This window comes from Amblyomma americanum, chromosome 3 (assembly GCF_052857255.1).
Source record: "Amblyomma americanum isolate KBUSLIRL-KWMA chromosome 3, ASM5285725v1, whole genome shotgun sequence".
Lineage (NCBI taxonomy): Eukaryota > Metazoa > Arthropoda > Arachnida > Ixodida > Ixodidae > Amblyomma > Amblyomma americanum.
In genome coordinates, this window is record NC_135499.1 from 147,693,967 (window position 1) to 147,714,515 (window position 20,549).

Genomic DNA, 20,549 nt, shown 5'->3' on the forward strand with positions numbered 1-20,549 from the left:
ATAGAGAAAGAGAGCCGTCGTATGGAGGGAGGGGGAGAAGGGCTGCTCTGCGATCATTCCGACTGGCTGGAGATCTTTAACCTTCGCTGACACCGCACAGCACACTGCAGTGATAAAGAGAGAAGTGGGGATGGTCTTTCTACAGCCTTGAACTGCTGCCGTGGGTGCCGCCGCGGTTACTCGAGTTCCTTCGACGTGTAGCTGGGAACGAGAACTGTGGCTCCTGGTGGCACACGACTCCAGTTGGGGACGCCCCTGGGTCCGGGGGCGTCGACCCTACGTGCAACAAGAGAAACACAATCGTGCATGAGACGCCGCAAACAGATTTGTCTGTCGAGAACAACGCCGACGTCCCAGGTGCCGTACGCAGTCCTTGTACTTGGACTGATTTCGACAAGTAGCCGGAATATTCCCTCACATAGTTTATTCTTGTGTTTAATGTGCTTAACGCAGCGCTTAATGTGCAGTGTGTTTATTGTTTTGATCCGCGTGCCTAAAAACGTTAAGCACGCTGCAGACAAGTGAACCGGAAACAGACAAGTGAACCACATTGTAGCAGCCTCTTTCAAACCACTATAAGTATTGATCTGAAACAATCTTTTACAACTCTGATGAAGACTCGTCCCCAGTCGAAACGTCAGTAAACCCATATGTTTTTAAAAGTGTGTCAGTCTAGTTTATAGTATGTATGCATGTGTGTGTGATATACATACATCAAGGATGACTTCTTTGCAGCGCATTATTAGATATAAATATATATCGTAAAAAATGAAAACCAATGTTTATGTTTATTACTTGACTTCAGGACCATCTGAGACTTCTTATTTTATGTTATATATATATATATATATATATATATATATATATATATATATATATATATATATATATATATATATATATATATATATATATATATATATATATATATATATATATATATATATATATATATATATATATATATATATTACACGAAATTACAGAGGCCCGTGTGCTGTGCGATGTCAGTGCACGTTAAAGAACGCCAGGTGGTCGAAATTTCCGGAGCCCTTCACTACGGCGTCTCTCATAGCCTCAGTCGCTTTGGGGCGTTAAACTCCCCTAAACCATCTTTTACAGCTTATGGTCTTTAACCGCCTGCGGGCACATCACAATCTGGGCTCTAGTGAACAAAAGAATGCGTTCCTTTTTCAGTCATGCTCCCTCACATTTATTTCTTCTGACATGTGCACTGTGTCCTATACGTTGTGTGCAGCGTATGTTGTAGTTGTGTCGGGCTTTCTTGAGATTTATATTTATATCGTCAGTCCAGGTTGTTTCCCCTAATATGTGAAAAGAGTAGCCTACACCGCTGTCATGCACCAACCTCTCTTTAATATATATTATATAAGTAAAAAAAAGCGTCGTCCTTTGTTCAGCAGTATTTATTTCTCAGGAAGTGTACAAGTTACAAAGTTATAAGGAACGCAAGCTGCGGTCTCAGATGGGTTTGACAGTATAACGGAAGTTTGCCTTATAAGAAATGCACACACGCTTTTCAAACTCATGCGCTACTGACGATACGTAGCTGATGTTTGGTAGGGGCACATGATGAAATAAATAATATTAAATGTGAATCAAGTAATAAATAAACTTAAGATCACGCACCTCGTTTGTTCTATAATGTATGAAATAAATAATGCATCGCGCAAGTTCGCCTACATAGAGCAGCCTAAAAGTGCAGCACACAAAGAATAATCCACCACCTTAATATTCCTGTCACGGCAGATTTGCGCGCACATTAAAAGCAAAATTCCCTCATTGCGAGCGTATAGCTTGTCGGTCAGTGCTACAGAACTCAAAGTGTGAATTGCATCCGAGCTACACGTCTCACATATGAAACGCTTTAGCACACGGCTAATCACTTGCGTCGTAAGCGCTGCCACTTTAGCGGCCACATCCTACAAGCGCCATCTCTCGCCGCGGAATGTGTGTATACGGTTGCTTTTTTTGCGAGTGGCGCTCAAGCGATGTACTCGCCCCCGTCCGTGCATGATGTCTGCGCTCTGCCCGCTTAGTCTAGACATGCACTGCGGGTGCGTTGTGACGGTAGCTCGACGAAGCGGTAAGCTCGCGCGTAAACACCCCATGTGGCGGCATAGCCGCGCGCATCCGTGCATAAAGAAAGCTCTCGCATTGATATCTCTGTGCAACGCGTTGCGTGACATTCGTACCGCCAGGAAGTGTTCGCACTTTTTTCTTTTGTGACGTTTGCCTTTTTCTCACAGCACTTCCATACAGACAATGGGTAGCCATTGTCGTGTTACAGCGTTTCATGGACACCCCTGATGCTAAACCCGTGCCGGTTGAGCTTGTTTCGCGGGAGAGGGCGTTGTTTTCTGGTCGCCCAAACCGCACGTGTCTCCAAAGGCGCTGGAAGCAACCTTTACTGAAGAAAGAAATTAGCTGTGGTAGAACTACTGTTGAACCCGGTTAGAGAGCAGAAGCTGTGGTCTATTGGGCAACTAGATGCGGCTTGGCCTCTGTAACGTTGAGTGCGTTGCGGACAACTTCGCAACTCTCATAACTGGAAAATTTCTAATTTGCACGCTCGTAATCAAACCATATTCATGAACGCCTCAGTACATAACTGGAAGATACGTTTCTAAGACATCTATGTATTCACCAGACCAGCGCCATCTGCTGGACTTTCTCTGCTCTTCATTGCACGTCCCACCCGAGATCATTTAAACTTGATTTTTAGCTAGGATATCATTAACCCGCACTTATGCTCTAATCCACGCTACTCTCGTTATGTCTCTCAGCCGTCACCCTAATCACATCATCACTTCTTCCTATGAACCGCTGCACTCTGCTCAGTCCAATTTCAACCGTTTTAGCTTGAGTCTTTCCCTTATGGTAACCCCGTTTTTCCTGATACAAGTTATGGCGTGACGCTCGTGCCAAGCAACGCTTTTAGAGTTTGAACGGTTTGTGTTCGTTTTCACGCCACCCTGGCCCTCACGAAATAGGCGCGATTGGAGTTCACTCGCACTGCATAGTCGAAATAGGGAGCGAACGGCGGTGAACGGCCTGGAATGTTCGAGCGGCGCATCGCAGCATCCGGTGGTTTTGAAATCGCAAAAGGTCGTGGTTGCGTGAAGAACAACATAAACGCCTGGCAACGTTGCATTCGCTGTCCGCCTGCCGAAAGCGTAACCCTGATGCAAACTTCCGGTGCTCTTACGACGGAAACATGTAAGCAACGAAGGACGCGACCTCTCACGGCTGCGAGTTGTTACCTCGCCTACGGAAAGTTTCCGCTGCCCAGAGCGCAAGGCGCTGATCTACTAACAGGTGACGCGTGTGCTTTAAAAATAAGTTTAAAAAATAAATCAGCCCAGGTGAGGTTTCCATTTAAGGGACGTTCTACTATTCACGGAAAGGTAAAGAGAAGCGGCATAGTAATACCAGCGTTGGCAGACGTAAGAAAACAGGCGAAGGCGAATATTGTTAACTAGTAAAGTGATTAACTAAATTTTAATAGTTAACAATTTAACTATTACCTATAGGCTCCTGATTGCAATTAGCACTTTGTAGCAGGCCGTTAGTAACAGCCATATCAGTTTTTAGAATCTCGAAAACGCAATTGCTCTCGCCGCTGTGACTCAACTTATTTTCTCTACATCATGCCAAAACACATGCATTTTCAAAAAGCATGTAGGCAAAGCAACCACTCCAGTGCACGCAACTAGTCGAAATAGCCAAATTTTGTCGAGGGTAATCGTGTTTTCGAAATTCTAAAAATTGATAAGGCTGTTACTAACGGCCGGCTACAAATTTATAATTGCAACCAGGCGCCTATCGGCCAAATACATTTTTCCGGCTGTTGTATGGAACAGCTCACACTATTTTTGTATTGTGCTTAATTGCACAATTAGTCGAAATTAATTAACCAACTTCGCAAGCAACGAAGATAGGCGAAAACGTCCAATGAGAAAGTTGTAGAACGGTCCGCGAAACGTGCAACTGATCAGTTTCTAACTGTCCATCTGTTACGTGTCGGCTTTTTCTCGCTCTCTGCAGATTCCCGCGAAATAAAATACCACATGACGTGTCCACTTAGGCGCCGCGATTAAAGTGTTCTCAAACGTTCCGTGTGGGAACGAACAGATCATTTAGCCGGTGTGCTGCTGCTTAAAAAGGTGACAGGGATGCGGCGCAGGCGCTGGCTGTGCGATTTACGGGAGCGCAAGCAATAAGGACTGTGTCTGCATCTCGCTATCAAGCGCCACAAGGGAACCATACCGCTTGCCTATTGAGAGCACGTTTGAGAGCACTGCAATCGCGCGGCGCAAGCGGACATGTCACGCGGTTTTTTTTTTGTATTTCGCGGGCATTTGCAGTGAGCTAAAAAAAGCCGATACTTAATATATGGAAAGCAATAAACTGTTGAGTTCGATATTTCGCGGACCGTTCTACAACTTTCTAATTGGTCTTTTTCGTCTATCTTTATTGCTTGCGAATGTAGTTAATCTTAACTAATTATGCAATTAAGCACAATACGAAAAATAGGGTGAGTTGCTCCGCACGAAAGCCAGCAACTTGCATTTGGTCGCATCGTCTTAGAGTGCCGCGGCATATTTTAAAACTCTGGCTAAAGTTAGCTGGGACACCCTATATATATTTATGCATCGTTCTACAATCCGGTCGCCTGGTATTCGTTCCAGCGGATAGAGAAAGCCTACCCACTTATTCTACGATTTTCAGTGAGCTGGTTTGCCTGACTGTCAGCCCGTAAATTCTTTTCAAATACTACATTCCTCTGCAAACACACTACCACATGCAGTTTTTTGCCTGATTGCCTTTAAATCTTGGCAAATTTCATGCACTAATTATTGAGGCTTTTTTCTCTCATTGTTCACCGCTTCATGCCGGAGGCCAGAAGACTAATGTGAGATGCGGTGACGATGAACCGGCATATGAAAATGAAATGAAAATTGGTTTTTGGGGAAAGGAAATGGCGCAGTATGTCTCACATATATCGACGGACACCCGAACCGTGCCGTAAAGAAAAGGATAAAGACGGGACTGAGAGAAGAAAGGGAGAAGGAGGTGCCGTAGTGGGGGGCTCCGGAATAATTTAGACCACCTGGGGATCTTTAACGTGCACTGACATCGCACAGCACACGGGCGCCTTTTGCGCTTCGCCTCCATCGAAACGCATATATGGCCCCAAAAACCACCTTTTGAACATGGTCGCTTTGCACACGCGAACCTGTTTTCATCTGCCCTCCCCTGCGCTTCACCGGTTGACAACAAACGACAGCATGTAGAGCGAATGCGCAGTTTGTATCGGTGACAATTGCAAGGAGCAGCAGTTGCAAGCGTACAGGCGCGGACGTAAGTAAACGGAGCACGCGATTTCGTTTTGAAGTGCAAACACGTTTTTTCTATAGAAATTGAATAAAAATTGTTCATCCATGAGAAAGCGCACTGGCGTCCCCTACCAGTATGCACACACCATTGCTGGCAATTTCAATTAGGCAACGCGTGAAAAGTTTTGGAAGTCAATAGCGTGCTCCGTTTACTTTTGTCCGAGCCTGTACATCTTCCACCTCACATGCGTATTTGGTGTTCGCGGAAGCGGATCGCACCTACGGTGTTCACATGTTCGTCTTTCCTACCAGTTTTCAGTGTAGCAGATGAATTTTCGCGCTCTCGCCAGAGGGCGGTGCACTTCTTCAAAAATCCTGATCGCCGGTAAATTACGATGTCTGCACGGGGTGCTATAAGTGCGTGAAGTACTGACTGGGTGAACGCAGAGGTTTGACCGGTGGATACGGTTGTTCGGGATAAAGCTGCTCCGTCAGCGCCTGGATGCGTGACACGTTCAGACCGATGATCTTGGACTCTGGATCGACAGGCAGGGCGGCAATGGTGATGTTGGCCTGAGGCCAGCTCTTCCCCTGGCTCAGGCTCGGGCGCGGCGTTGCTGGGCCCATCTGCGAGCGAGGATGACAAAAACATTACGGCATCACAAAGCATGAAAAAAATATAAACTTAATTCAGCCTGGTGTTATCGTTTCATACGCTGACAAGACTCCACCACTCAATTAGCAAGACAGTTCGATCCTGCAGTGACAAGACGCCGCTCTCGCGCAGCATTTCTCTCCACTGACAGACCGAAGTACTATACACTGCCGTTTCTGAAGGCGAACAGCGCCTTTTAAACTGGAGGGAAGCTGAGGCTGAGGACCCTTACAAAAATGGTCTATAGACAGTTTGTTGGTTTATGGGGGTTTAACGTCCCAAAGCGACTCAGGCTATGAGGGACGCCGTAGTGAAGGGCTCCGGAAATTTCGACCACCTGGGGTTCTTTTACGTGCACTGACATCGCACTGTACACGGGCCTCTAGAATTTCGCCTCCATCGAAATTCGACCGCAGCGGCCGGGATCGAACCCGCGTCTTTCGGGCCAGCAGCCGAGCGCCATAACCACTCAGCCACCGCGGCGGCCTCTATAGACAGTTTGTAGACTTCTTATAGACTGTATTGCCTTCCTATAGATATTTATTTTTTGTCTATTCATAGTCTATAGACTGTCTATAGACAAAAGTCTACTAAAAGTGTATGGCCATAATTCTACAGATTTTCACAGACTGTCTACAGGAATTGTATTGCCTATAGATTGTTCTCTAGGGTTTGTCTATTCAGAGTCTATAGACTTTAAAGACAGAAGTCAAAGGATAGTCTATAGACTATATAAAAAATTTTTGTAAGGGTCGGTGTAACAACCTCAACTTCGATCTGTCAAGTTAAATTTTACCCTGAAACACGCGGCCAGATGTCTTTTAATTTTCATTATCTTTTTATTCCTTTCTTTTGCGGAGTTCCAATACACTGACAAGCACAATCTCAGACGAACGTCAGCGCCCGTGTTGTCTTGTTCTGTGTGGCCGTGTTCCTCCGGAAAAATGCTATTTGCATTCAATTAGCTACCAACAATCGTTTCAACACTTCCACTCCACCGCCTCCCTCATCTCCATGGATTGTCACGGAGACAGAAGCAGGAATGCCTTCAACGCGATTTTCGCGAAGTTCCCGTACCTAAAAGTGCTATTGCTACAAAAGCAGAGCGAAAGCAACGACCCGGCATTTAGAGTGGGGCGCGCGAGCATTACGAACAACTGCTTATAGGTGATACCGTATATAGCCTCGAAGGCACGTTTCATTGCTCTAACTCCACGCGCCCTCGCCGCCTGCTCTCCCTCACTCTCTCGCTCTATAGCAGAGTGTCAGGCAAAACAAGCTAAGATGTAAAGGAGAGCGCTATGTAAAAAAGGCCCTGGCATACTTACGTAGTTCTGTCCCAACTTGAATCTAAATGGTCTCCTGTACCTCTCTGGCAGGTACGGAAACAGAATGTCCACTATTGGGCAGATTAGCTTGGGGTTCATAGTCTTCGGATCGTTCGCAGCTACAACAGAAGAACAGAAAAAGAGAAATGAGAGCGCCATCGTTGTCTCCACGTAAACAAACAACGTGATCAGTTAGAGCGATGGGCTGATATTGCTGGAGCGCAAATGTTGGGATTAAATACCCATGGAATCCATTGAGAAATCACAGGAACGTCATTGTTTTTACGTTTTCGACCTTGGTATATGAAGAGCTTGAAGTAAGACCCTGAGAGTGTCACGGAACTCAGCATGCGCACACATAATTCGAGATGAAACTCTCAACCTCGCGATGTCAATGTCAGTGCACGTTAAAGATCCCCAGGTGGTCGAAGTTATTCCGGAGCCCTCCACTACGGCACCTATTTCGTCCCTTATTCTTTCACTCCCTCCTTTATCCCTTCCCTTACGGCGCGGTTCTGGTGTCCAACGAGATATGAGACAGATACTGCGCCATTTCCTTTCCTCAAAGAACAATTATTATTATTATTATTATTATTATTATTATTATTATTATTATTATTATTATTATTAACCTCGCGTCATGGATGCTACTGGCTGGTACTGCGTTACATACAAACTGGTCATGTAATAATCTAATAGTTTCGGTGTATTTAAACCGAACACTAAAAACAGTAACAATACGCAAAGACGTAACAGGCGAGATTTCAAAATCAGGTGTCCAACGATATATGAGACAGATACTGCGCCATTTCCTTTCCCCCAAAACCAATTATTATTATTATTATTATTATTATTATTATTATTATTATTATTATTATTATTATTATTATTATTATTATTATTATTATTATTATTATTATTATTATTATTATTATTCGATGTCTCTCTGGATTGCGTAAAGTTCACACCGCGAAATGCGTAATCTCATCCACATATAGCCAACCTTCAGAAAGTGCTCAGCTTTAACCTAATTTTAGACGAAGCCCGCCTGACGTATGACGAAATTACACAGGTTAAGTTAGGTTAAACCATGAATGCTGCTGCGAGGATTCATCCCTTTTCCTGCCTGGAAAGCGAAAACAAACTCATTTGTGTCCTGCTTCGAGCAGGAGGCGCCCTTCACTGCCGAGATCGTCAGCGCGCTGAAAAGCCCTTTTTCTCCGGAAGCTACTAATCAGTCCAAGAGATATCTGCCCTTCTAGCTGAACGCATGGTACTAGAAAAGGCATAACGGTATTATTAAAACTAGAGGCACGACTATAAATGTGTGCGCAGCTGGAATCTAAGTACATGAGCCACTTAACGTGCACAAATGGAGGTCTCAGAAGCCTATAAATTGAACAGGGCGGTCGTCCTGGCTGCCAAAGATCTCGTATATCACTGGAAACTCACCACGCAACTGCGGAAACACCTCGTGCGGCACGCACTGGATGCACTCTCTACTTGTGACGTGGACTGAACACTGCCACTATTGGGCAGATTACCCAATCCCAGGAATACGAATCCCAGGAGCTTACAACTGCGTGCAGTTCCGTCAGCTGAAGGAAACATCAGGGGTGGCTGTGTACGTCGCGAACTGGTTATGCTCTGTCAGAGACATTGGTTAAGGCTCCCAAATGAGGGTTTCGTCTCGCCTTCCACGGGTAGAGCTTCAATCGCTGTGGTCAGCCTACTCACTCGCGTAAAAGCTGGCGGGAATTCCGACGGCGAAGCTGATGAGGAAGGCCACCAGCGACTGCCACAGGTAGGACAACGCGTAGATCCCTTCGGGTTCGCTGGAAGAAAAGAATGGCGCGAAGGAGATGTCAAATTCTCGCCCACGGTCTCTCCGCGTTACTCAGCCGAGCGGCGCTTACTCGACCAGGACGGGGTCCACGTAAGGCTTAGAGCTGTTGGTGACGTTTCGGTACAGAGTTGGGCAGCCGTCCACCGACAGCGGAGGCGCCGGGTAGACTGTCGGGTTGACCAGGCTTCCTATGCAGATCCACAAGGCGATGCCCAAGGACGTCAGCAGCCCCAACATGGCGCCCTGTGCGCGGTGAGCGGAGAGTCGATACGTGAGCCACTGCCGAACGTCCCAGACAGGTAATACGGGCGCTCAGCTAGCGTTGCAAATTGCAGTTCACGTATATATAGACTCTAATTCCGTGTGCGTGTACATGTGCATGTGTACGTGTTATCCAGTGTGCATGTGTGCGCACGTGCCTGCGCGGGCGCTTGTGCGTGTGCATGTGTGTGCGCGTGAGTGAGTGAGTGAGTGAGTGAGTGAGTGAGTGAGTGAGTGAGTGAGTGAGTGAATGAGTGAGTGAGTGAGTGAGTGAGTGAGTGAGTGAGTGAGTGACGAATGCGGAAACATGTGAATGCTCATGCTCATGGTCGAATTAAACCTGCAAAGGTGCTCTTATTATTGATTGATTGATTGATTGACTGACTTATTGATTGATTGATTGATTGATCATTAAGTCGTTCAGAATCTTGGCTACCTAGGACAAAAACAGAGCAGATGGTAAAGCCGATCAAAATCTCACCTTCGATGAGACGTGTGGGATGAACATGCCCATGGAGAACAGGCCGAGCAGAGGTCCTCCAATGCCGCTGTTGATCGCCGACTGCGCCTGCAAAGAGCGTCGGGGCGTCGGTAAACTTTGGTGCTATATTTTCCATCCTAAAAGTACTGAAACATTCATGCGGGGCGCAGGGAACGGTGCGCTCATGCTGCACAGTGTGAACGAATGCTGCACCGATTTTTCAGGCGCAAATGATTGCAAGCTTTTGGGATTAATTGAATGCAATACCGCGAGAACGTCTCCCAGGTTCATAGCCACAGCGACCAGCGCGATGGACACCATTCCGAAGAACACACCTGCGAGAGGGAGAGACAAAGTCTTTATTACATCATCTAGTCCTGAGTGAGAATTTAGGATTGCTTGGTCCAGGGCTTTCTGTTACGTACAGGGATGCGCAGGAGGAAGAATAGGCCAGTCCCTAGATAGCTCGCTGGTATTTTTAATCCTGCTTTCCTCCACTCTTACTTCTTAACTTGACTCGTTTCTTGATGCGGCGAACCCTTAGTATTAACTATCTCAGAAGAAGTATGAAAACATTTATGTCACCATTGAGGTTCCTACTAATCATAAATGTGTCAAAAATATTCAAGAATATAAAATAAATGAAACGCTAACTTTCTTTGTTTTCTCTAAGCATGACTTGACTTTTCGCTCATTTAATCATTATCTTATCTACAAAAAAATCCAAGCTCTCTCAACATTTCGAATCATTGAGCGGTCACCGTAACGCTTAGATCCTAGCTGCTAAAAAGTCCTGTAGCGCCTTCAACTGTCCCTAAATTTTCGTCTGCAGTTATGCACTATATTATGCGATCACATCATCTGCGTGATTTCTGTGACATCATCAATACTTAATGACTACTCGACTTGCAGTTAACCACAAGACGACGCCTTTATTACAGGCGCGATAAAAGCTGCCTTTTCCTCAAAATAAAAAAATTGAAGGGCGTCATACTCTTCAGGTCCGGCTTAAGGGTATGACATGATGGCGTTAATTGGTTAACTTGATGCACGTATATGAAGAATTGGTCATTCTCTACTTTACATTCATAGATGCCTGGTAGTCCTCACACCGCTCCTGGCGCAGTGGTGCAGGGTTAAGCGATGCGTCACTGCCCTGGGGATGGCACGTGCTGCCACAGGTGGCGCTCATGAGACCCAGGTTGCGCTTCCCGAGAAACCTCTCGCGACTAAGCATTAATTTAGCTGCCACCTTCCACCATGGTCAATTTGCTATCAATCCGGAAGGCATGCTGTGACGACGCTTCAGGTAACATGACCTGAGATTTTTCCGGATTTTTCCGGAAATTTTTCGCTCACAACGCCGCCGACGACGACCACGGGTTTTCTGCAGAACGGGAAAATTAATACTATCGCGTTTAAATTAAAAAGCTGTCGCTGCTTAGCTGCAGTGTTTTAAACTGCAGCTTCTACACTTCCTTCTTTCTTTGCATGCCTCAGAACAAAAATCACTGTTCCTGTATGTCATCTTGCAAGGAATGTTATTTTTTTTATAGGCAACATGTTTCCGTTGCACACACACAAATACTTCCTCTAGAACTGTCCACACACAGAAGCATAACACATGAACGTCAGGGTCGTTAACTCACCGAGGCCGACCATGATGTGCGAACCAGTGGATTCTTTGATGTCTGGCCTGAGCACGGCTATGACGTCCACGTAGAACACCGTCGCCAGCGCGTTGATCGCGGAGGACACCGAACTGCGATGTTGCATGATCAGCGAATGCAGCGAAATTGCTGCTGTTGGGCAGCGCGCTTACAGTAGCTACAACGTATTTATTCCATTTGAGATGCTGGTCTCACCTAAGTGAAGCCATGAAGATCCCGGTGACGAACACACCAGCCACTCCAGTTCTGTGGGCCAGTACGTCCATGACGAAGTACGGCAGCAGCTGCGACGAAGAGGGGAAACAATACACTGGTTGCCACGATACAAAGCACTCAGCGCGCAGAGCACTGAATTAAGCGTTTCTTCGTGGTTGTGTAGCCGCGCTAGTGATGCTGAAGTACATCGAGCTGAGCTTATGGAAAAGGTTATAAGCGCTTCATGCGAGTAAAAGTGCAGTAACCAAAAATCACTCTATGTAAACGAACTGAACCTTTCTTTTCTACAGCTAAGATTATGGAAGTCCTGCAGAACACACACACAGAAAAAAAAAACGGAGGTCCAGCAGGCATGATGATGAAGCATGCACGTAAGTTTTCGGCCAAGCAAAGATTATCGGTGGTGCGAGGAAAATAAAGGAGCGCGAAGTTCTTGAAGCCTTGCACATAGCGATAATTGGCCTCGACATATGCGTAAGTGAGGCTCGCATCCACTTGCACAGTAAGGAACTGGATTTTCTTGGCTTGAGATGTTGATTGTGCATTTGATGGCATTTTGTGTTTCGGGCGCGGGCGCTTTGTTGTTGAAGTCAGCGTTTGTTGAAGTAGAAATGAGTCGCCGGTGGAATAAACCAGTTGCTGGTCTGGGCTGGTCCCATTTGCTTCTTTTCTGTGTCCCGTGCGTGAACTAGCTTTTTTTAAAGGAATGTCGTACCAACTAGCTCACACCGCACTCTCCTGTTAAACATAGTCCTGGGGAAATAGCTGTTCGTCTTTTCCAAGCAGACGAAGCTTGCACCTTTTATGACACAGCAAAGGTAAAGGCTACCGGTAAATACTGCAGTAACGAATGAAGGGCATCAGAAAGAGTTTCAACTTTATTCGTATGCATGCGTTCAGTGCTCAGGGACCAATTCGCATGAAGAACATTAATACTAAAGTCTTAACGGAACCAGCTGTACTCACAGTGGAGCGTAAAGAAATAGGCGCGACTGGATCAACCCTTACAATTTAAAGTACAGTGTGCTATGTCAAACGCACAAAAATTTTCAGAAACGGTGCTGAACTTTGCTAATAATATTCTAATCTATAATATTAATAATCTATGGTTAAAGAGCACTATGGCACAATGTATTATCGATTACTCAAGGTGGGGTGAATGACCCATTTCCGGAGCATTCCACCCACGATAAGCCGAGCACCAGGCCAGGGGAAAGCTTGTACCCATTTTGTCACCGGTGGGTACCCGGCGGCACTGGGGATCGAACCCCTCACCTCCCGAAAGCGAGGCGGATGCTCAACCACTTGGCCACCGCTGCGATAGCTAATAATATTACCAGCTTCATTATTATTGGCGATTTTAGAGATGTATCGAAGTATCGACGATACAGTACCGAGTATCTGTATCAGAAATCAATTCTGGTTAGGTATCTTGAATCGGTATCGGAAATACAATTTTTAAAGGTATCGGTATTGAAGATACTTCTTTCATGTATCTTGTCCAGCCATGGTATTCGGGCACGGCTACTTCGGCATTATGTAAGGTTGCATCCGGTGTCGGGGCAACGCATGCGAGTACAAATGAAGAATCACTTTTGGTGTCGATGGGAAGTAAAAAAAAACAACTCCTCAGTGCAGATAATAGAAATGCGAGATATATTTGCTGAAGCTAGACAGACGCACGGCTAAACTAGATAGAGCGCCTGAAGCTTACAGTGTACTGAAATATCACGTGCTCTACGCACGTACGCAAAGGCAGAAAGATCTGGAATGGTCAACACATTGCCCCGATCCCAACACGCGCGAAACTTTAGAGTTTATTGCTTGTTGCACTGCGCTCAGTGAAGCTGTTGTTGATGTTGTGAGTGCTTGGGTAGCTAGGTGACCTCTGATCATAATCAACTCACCCTTTCCCAAGCGCACCTCAACCAAGTGCGTGGAGCGGTGGTCCGACAACACGGCTACTGCACAACAGCGTACCGTTTCGAAGTGGTACGAACGCGGCCTGTGGGTCTCAGACCAGGGGCATCGCCCGAAGAGCTAAGCTACTCATCATTTCGAGCTACTTAGGTCAATTCTTAGTAATAAGTTGGGCTTACCTGGTCAGGCGTGTCGATCCGTTTTGTGAGCAGTGGATCGCAGGTGGCGTAGCGAGCGTAGATCATGAGCCCGGACAAGCAACTCAGCAGCAGTATCAGGCACAGGTACGGCAGGTTCAGCCACACCACACTGCGGCAGCAAGTTATTTCATCTTGCCATACCTCGCATCTGAGGCAGAACAGTGGCTGAGGAGGTTCAGTGAAATGTAGGGGCTCTTCTGGCAGATGGCCTCGTTTATTTTTTTTTTAGCGAAGCAAGCGAACCGAGGGAACGAGTAAAATCGAGTGGTTAATGTTGTACCTTCGCGAAAGCTGCGATTATTGCTACGCACTAATGGGACCATTTTCTTGGTACAGTCTGAACTATCCTAAACTGGTAATTTCACCAGAACTTGCAGCGAAGGCAAGTTAAAATACTACGTCTACTTAAGACAGTTGGATAGTTTTGAACTGCGCGATTCAAAAGTACGACATTATATTAGCGCCTTGCTGTGTGTCTTTTCTAGTCCGTCCTCTCTGTGCGCTGCCTCATAGCATGTGAATCTATGCCAACTAGCCCAAGTAGCAGTTCCAACACAATTATATTAGGCACTTGCTCGTTGCTTGAAATATTCATGAGCGCACGTTAAAAAGCTTACAGCGCGAAAAATACGCAGGGCCCAAGTAGAAGATTCACACGCGGGCGCCGACCTGCCTCTTTCTCGTGCTGCAGAGTTTTGGAACGTGAATTTTCACGAAGTAACTTGCTTTCTTGTGCTGTTGTTCATAATCACGGACGCCATTAAATAAAAATAAAACATCAATAAGTGCACAAATGCCAAAATCATTTTCAAGCGCAAATTATTGCGAAGATATAGCACGCTACAGCTTTCCGAGTAATTTTTTTTTCCCAAAGCTAAGTTAGGACAGCACTCTATCGATAAGACGCCAAGAAAAGGGGGAAGCCATGTTGCATTGACTCCCACATGCTTTATGACGCGCATGCGTAGTACGCACATTCTGGCCTTTTTGAGAGAGCTGACGGTCAAGTAGCGCAGCACCATCATCTGGTTGGTGGCGTAGCTGGCAGAGTTCGCGAACCACGCGCCGATGATGAGCCCCCAGATGGTGTGGCGCACGGTCACCTTGTGGGTGGCGCTGGAAGGAAGGAACAAGGCTCACTGTTTTTGTTTAATCACTTGCCGGCCGTAGACACTGATGTACAAATGATACCATAACTGCGTTCTTAACTTAACTGGTTTTCTGTTTTAAATATGATTCATTCGTGATCTCGAACCCTGTAATCAAAGTGTACTTATTCGCGAATCACATTATGTAATAAACTTTTATTGTACACTGAACCTGAGTATTTCGCGATGGAATACTTAGTTAATCAGATACTTGAGTATTTTTTAACAGTGAAATACTCATTATCAGAAATTAGGGACAGCGCCGGTAAGCCTCGCGACCTAAGGCCCGTCAATGAGAGGAGTCGCATTTTTGTTGTAACTAATCGTACAAATAACACGCCGAGTTTTTTTTTTTCTCACAGTATATGTTCAAGGCGATCTTCCGCACACGTTAAATTCAGCGGCGTCTCGATGCCTTGCCTAAGGTTTGATCAAAAAACGAGGGAAGATACGAACAATGGGCGTCTACGCAAACGAAGAAAATTTACAGAGCATTACGGTGACAAAAACACAAATTTTGAGGAACATACACCTCCAATCACTTTTTTTCGAGCGGCGTCAAATAGAGCAGGGACTAGGCTTTACATTTATCAATGTCTTGTTTGTCGAAATAAAGAGGAAAATTGTGCAAAATGGACATTTTCAGAACACGGCTACCCCATCCCACGCTGGAGGGCTACACGCCGCGGCGTCCGTTGGAGCGCGCACGTCACTCCGTAGCCGATGAGTCTAGCATCACACCACACAGATAAAAATGCTCTCAGCCCAAATCTTCGCTTCGGTCGTGCACTTTCTTACGGGAAGAAATACGACCGTTACTTTCTTCTCATGCTCCGCATGCATGCATAACAGATGAACTAAGCTGCCGTCCCGAATTATTGGTAGCGATTTAAATATTTTCATCACCAAAAGGACAGGCTAGCTCACTTATTTAAATTCACTAAATTTTATATGTTATGCAAAAGAAAAAATGCAGATGACGTCTTATACTATGCGCCTGCAATGTGAAGAGTTATACAATTATTTCAAAAGTGCAAAGCTAGTTCAAAGCGCAGACTAATGTCGCTGACATTTTGCGTCCAATTAGCATTTAAAAGCTGACTTATTTTAAGCTAATCAGGGCAATTAAAGCTATACACATATGTGAAGCTAAGTCCATGCATGTGCTTTCTTTCCTTTCCTGCCTATTTTTTAGAGCGGCCTGTTTATCTTATTATTACAGACCCATCGCAACAAACCTCCTAAATTATCTCATTTCCTAGACTTATATCCGCTGAATGAGATCATTTAGTGTCGTGTCATAAGCAGCAGCTGTCTAACTACGTCCACTGGAAGACAAGGACCTCTCCCTTATCCTTGAAATTAAGAGTGTCCTGGGTGAGCCGCGGCCCCCTTATCCCCCGCAGATTTGTCTCATCTGCCCACCTGACTCGTTGCCGCTCCCTAAGGAAGTCAGATTCTGTTCCCATTACATGCCCTGCCCGCATCCATTTCGTCTTCTTGGTTTCGTCTAGGATGTCATTAACTCGCGTTTGTTCTCTCGCCCACTCTGCCAGTTTCCGGTCTCTTAACTTTACACCTGCCATTTTCATTTCCATAGCTGGCTGTGCCGTCTTCAATTTAATTTCAAGCCTTTTATTTACCCTCCAACTTCCTGCCGCATAGGGAAGCACAGGCAAGATACAACTATTTTACATGTGTACTTTTCTCTACAATGTTTAATGCTATTAATCACCTGAGAGTGCTTGCTGGATGCACTCTGGTGCATTTTATACCCTTAGTTGTTTCACTCTTGTAGTCAGCGTCTGTGGCCACTATCTCCCCTGTACTTAGATGTATTCCCCAACGACTGCCAATACTTCACTGCCTATCGTGATTGGTTTGGCATGCAAGTTCTACACGCGGCAAACAGGTGTCGTTAGTGATGCGAAAAACACCTCCTCTCCAGACCACTTTGCGCGCTTACCTGTCGAACTCGATTCTGCGCCTTCCCTGGCGATGTTCCAGGCGTTCTCAAATCCTCCCACTTCCTTGAAGCCAATGCTGACCACCACAATGAAAGCGATGAACATGACGACGCACTGAAAGGTGTCCGTGTACACCACCGCCTTGATGCCACCCTGCGCATCAGGTGAACGTGCAAACAAGGATTCCAAAGCCAACGGCTATATCGAACGCAAACATCACGCAATTGAAAGCGCCGCCAGATTATATACTATCTTAAAAAATCTGAAATCTTAGAAAATATTAAATTTAAGAAAATATAATTTCACTTACAATGCTGGTGTAGATTGGTGCATACGATTCCGAGAACTGCCACAGCCGCCCAAAAGAGGCATCCATGACTGCGGAAGTAAAATGCAACGCCGTTACTTTTTCTATTATGTTTCTAGCTCAACAGCGTATCTAGGTATAAAGGCGGCGCATAAGTGAGCGAAGCTAAATATTGGCATTCATAAGGTTACGCCTCTGTCCAAAGTCTACGTGGAAGCCCACGACAATGTACGCAGTCTCTCTGCAAGCGTTCACAACAGGCTACGCTTAGAAAAATTGCTTTCTAGGCATTGCTGCCGCCGTGAAATTTAAGCCAAACACACGGTACATTCCTGGATGTCTCGTTCAAAGTGAAAGGGGTGCAAAAAAATCACGGGCGGTTTAGTGTGGGTGTAATCACTAATTATCGAGCGTTTGCATGGTCAGCCATGGTTTTTCATGGTTTAGCTTCCTTTCTATCTGTTCTGCTTGATTTGAACTGGCTTTCCTTGGATGATATATCATATGATGTAAGTTTGCATGATATGGCATCGTTTTAGACTTGTGATTCATTAGAATTTGTCATTGTCTGAATTCATAGATCGCTGGGAGTCCTCACACCACTCTTGGCTCAGGGCTGCAGCGGTTAAGTCACGCGCCACTGCCCTGCAATGGCAGGTGCTGCCATCGGTAGGACTTGTGAGACCAAGTTGCTCTTCCCGAGAAACTCCCGCGACTTATCATTAATCGAACCTGTCACGGTGGGCAGTTCGCTCCCATTCCAGAGGGCAGGTTTTTGATGACGTCACAAGGTCACGTGACTTAGGTGGCCCACTTGCTACCGAGGCGGTTAGCACCCAGCTCTTCCAGGTCGCGGAGGGACCAGGCAGACAAACAGACACACAGCGCTAGACCACACAACTAGACGCTAAACAAACAGACCACAGCGCTAGTCTGTGTGCCTCTTTCATGTGCTCGTCTTGGTTGCGCTACAGTTCTTTTGTTACAAACAGACAAAGAGACAACGGTGGGAATGTTGCCACCTGCTCATCATGGCAGGTGTGCCACCTGCCAGAAGCAGGCTTCCCACACAGACAACGACTTTTCGGCGGTGCGGGAGCCCTTTTCATATCGCACTAACAATGGCTACAGGCGAGCGAAAACAGAGACATAATAGCTCACTTTGAATACCTCCACCATTGACGTCCTAATTAGAGGGGGGGGGGGTGCAGTAAGAGCTGCTGCACGTGTGCGGTGCGTTCCCAAGAGGTGCAGTGGAAGAGGGGCCACCTCGCGAGACCACACATTTATTCAACACCTTACACCATCTTCCACAAAACTACCCGTCGCGATGTGTTACGGATTTTAGCGTTCTGCTGCTGAGCACAAAGTCGCGGAATCGAATCCCTGTTCATGCCAACGCGTGGCCATGGAGTTCAAGTGCAAATGGCGCCGTGTGCTGTGCGAAGTCAGGGCCCCGTAAAGGACCCCAAGCTGTCGGAATAAATTCAAAGCCCTCCACGTACTACGGAGTCTCTCATAGCCCATTTGTCGCTTCAGGGCGGTAAGCACACCACCTTCCCCGAACTATTATTAAGGCGAAAGCCTTTAATGGCTCATGCTCGAAGTCGCAGTCCGTCCGTGCGCTGGAATCGTGCCAACAGTGGCCTCTCCTCCGCGTAGATCACAGATCACTCTTGCAGAAAGTGACGTAGCGCTTACTCAATGAAAAAAAAAAATATCGGGGAACTGATCTTCAGCATATATGAATGACATTCGCCTTATAATAAAGATAAACCTTAATGGACAATATTCGTGTCAACGAGCCTATAATAAACAGCTTGAAGTCGCTCCATGTGTGCTTCGTTATTATTTCTTGACCACACGTACTCTGCAATTCCAGTAGCGCGTACAAAATGATTAATTGATTAACCCAAGTTTCGCCCTGTTACACTGACTACACAAGGTGCGTTCAGATGAAATGAAAATAAGCTTAAAAGCATTATTATTAATTATTAATTGGTTTTGGGGGAAAGGAAATGGCGCAGTATCTGTCTCATATATCGTTGACACCAGAACCGCGCCGTAAGGGAAGGGTAAAGGAGAAAGTGAAAGAAGAAAGGAAGAGAGAGGTGCCGTAGTGGAGGGCTCCGGAATAATTTCTACCACCTGGGGATCTTTAACGTGCACTGACATCGCACAGCACATCAGTGCTCGTTAAGGATTAAAAGCATCCCGTGCCTTGTCTTTTACCTTTTTTAGAGGAAGCTGGCACGTGCCATTTTTACTTTTTATTTTATATCTTTCAAAAACACTCTTGTTGCCCAGGTGGTCGAAATTATTCCGGAGCCCTCCACTACGGCACCTTCTTCTTCCTTTCTTCTTTCACTCCCTCCCTTCTCCCTTCCTTACGGCGCGGTTCAGGTGTCCAACGATATATGAGACAGATACTGCGCCATTTCCTTCCCCCCCCCCAAAAAAAAACCAATTATTATTGCATCACTGAGACTGAAACGTAGGTGTGTTTGCACCTATAATGTACTACAACGCACAAGTTTCGCACAAACAAAAAAAGAATACTCGAGAAATCAGGTCACTGGAATGGGCATACATATAACGTTCACTGCACTCCATCACATACACACTTAAAAATTCGTCCTCCCACCTTTCGAAAGCGCTAGCGCAGGAGCGTAGAGGGAGACAGCCAAGTAAAGGGCCTGCAACGGAGAACAGAGTAGTTATCCGAATCATCAGCACGAATGCAGTCCGCGGTTGACTCGTCGCTGACCTATTTCACCACACGCACGTCAACAAAGGACCGTCATTTAGGAGTTTTTACGAAATAGTTTGTGGTTAATACCCTGCCTATGGATTTCCGCCATTGAGCAGACTTCCCTGAGGACGAGGTTCATAAACCTGGATATAGTATCTTCGAACCCGACCGCGGCGGCAGCGTTTTTATGAAGGAAAAACGCTAAGGCGCCCGTGTGCTGTGCGATGTCAGTGCACGTTAAGGATCCCCTGGTGGTCGAAATTATTCCGGAGCCCTCCACTACGGCACCCCTTTCTTCCTTTCTTCTTTCACTCCCTCATTTACCCTTCCCTTACGGCGCGGTTCAGGTGTCCAACGATATATGAGACAGATACTGCGCCATTTACTTCCCCCAGAAACCAATTATTATTATTATAATAGTATCAGGCGCGGATACAG

The 20,549-nt window shown here is 46.0% G+C and overlaps 1 pseudogene across 1 annotated transcript in view; it reads right to left on the minus strand.

Annotated features, from left to right (window-relative positions):
* LOC144125137 (sodium-coupled monocarboxylate transporter 1-like) overlaps positions 1–20,549 on the minus strand; it is a 38,295-nt pseudogene continuing 17,746 nt past the window's right edge. The window contains exons 4-17 of the transcript XR_013313339.1: positions 19,982–20,055; positions 17,363–17,430; positions 17,052–17,205; positions 14,913–15,053; positions 13,917–14,046; positions 11,797–11,885; positions 11,581–11,693; positions 10,199–10,266; positions 9,932–10,018; positions 9,260–9,432; positions 9,081–9,178; positions 7,344–7,462; positions 5,795–5,987; positions 1–276 (exon numbers count right to left, since the gene is read on the minus strand). The product of XR_013313339.1 is annotated as a sodium-coupled monocarboxylate transporter 1-like (transcript). The remainder of the gene's footprint in view (positions 277–5,794; positions 5,988–7,343; positions 7,463–9,080; positions 9,179–9,259; positions 9,433–9,931; positions 10,019–10,198; positions 10,267–11,580; positions 11,694–11,796; positions 11,886–13,916; positions 14,047–14,912; positions 15,054–17,051; positions 17,206–17,362; positions 17,431–19,981; positions 20,056–20,549) is intronic.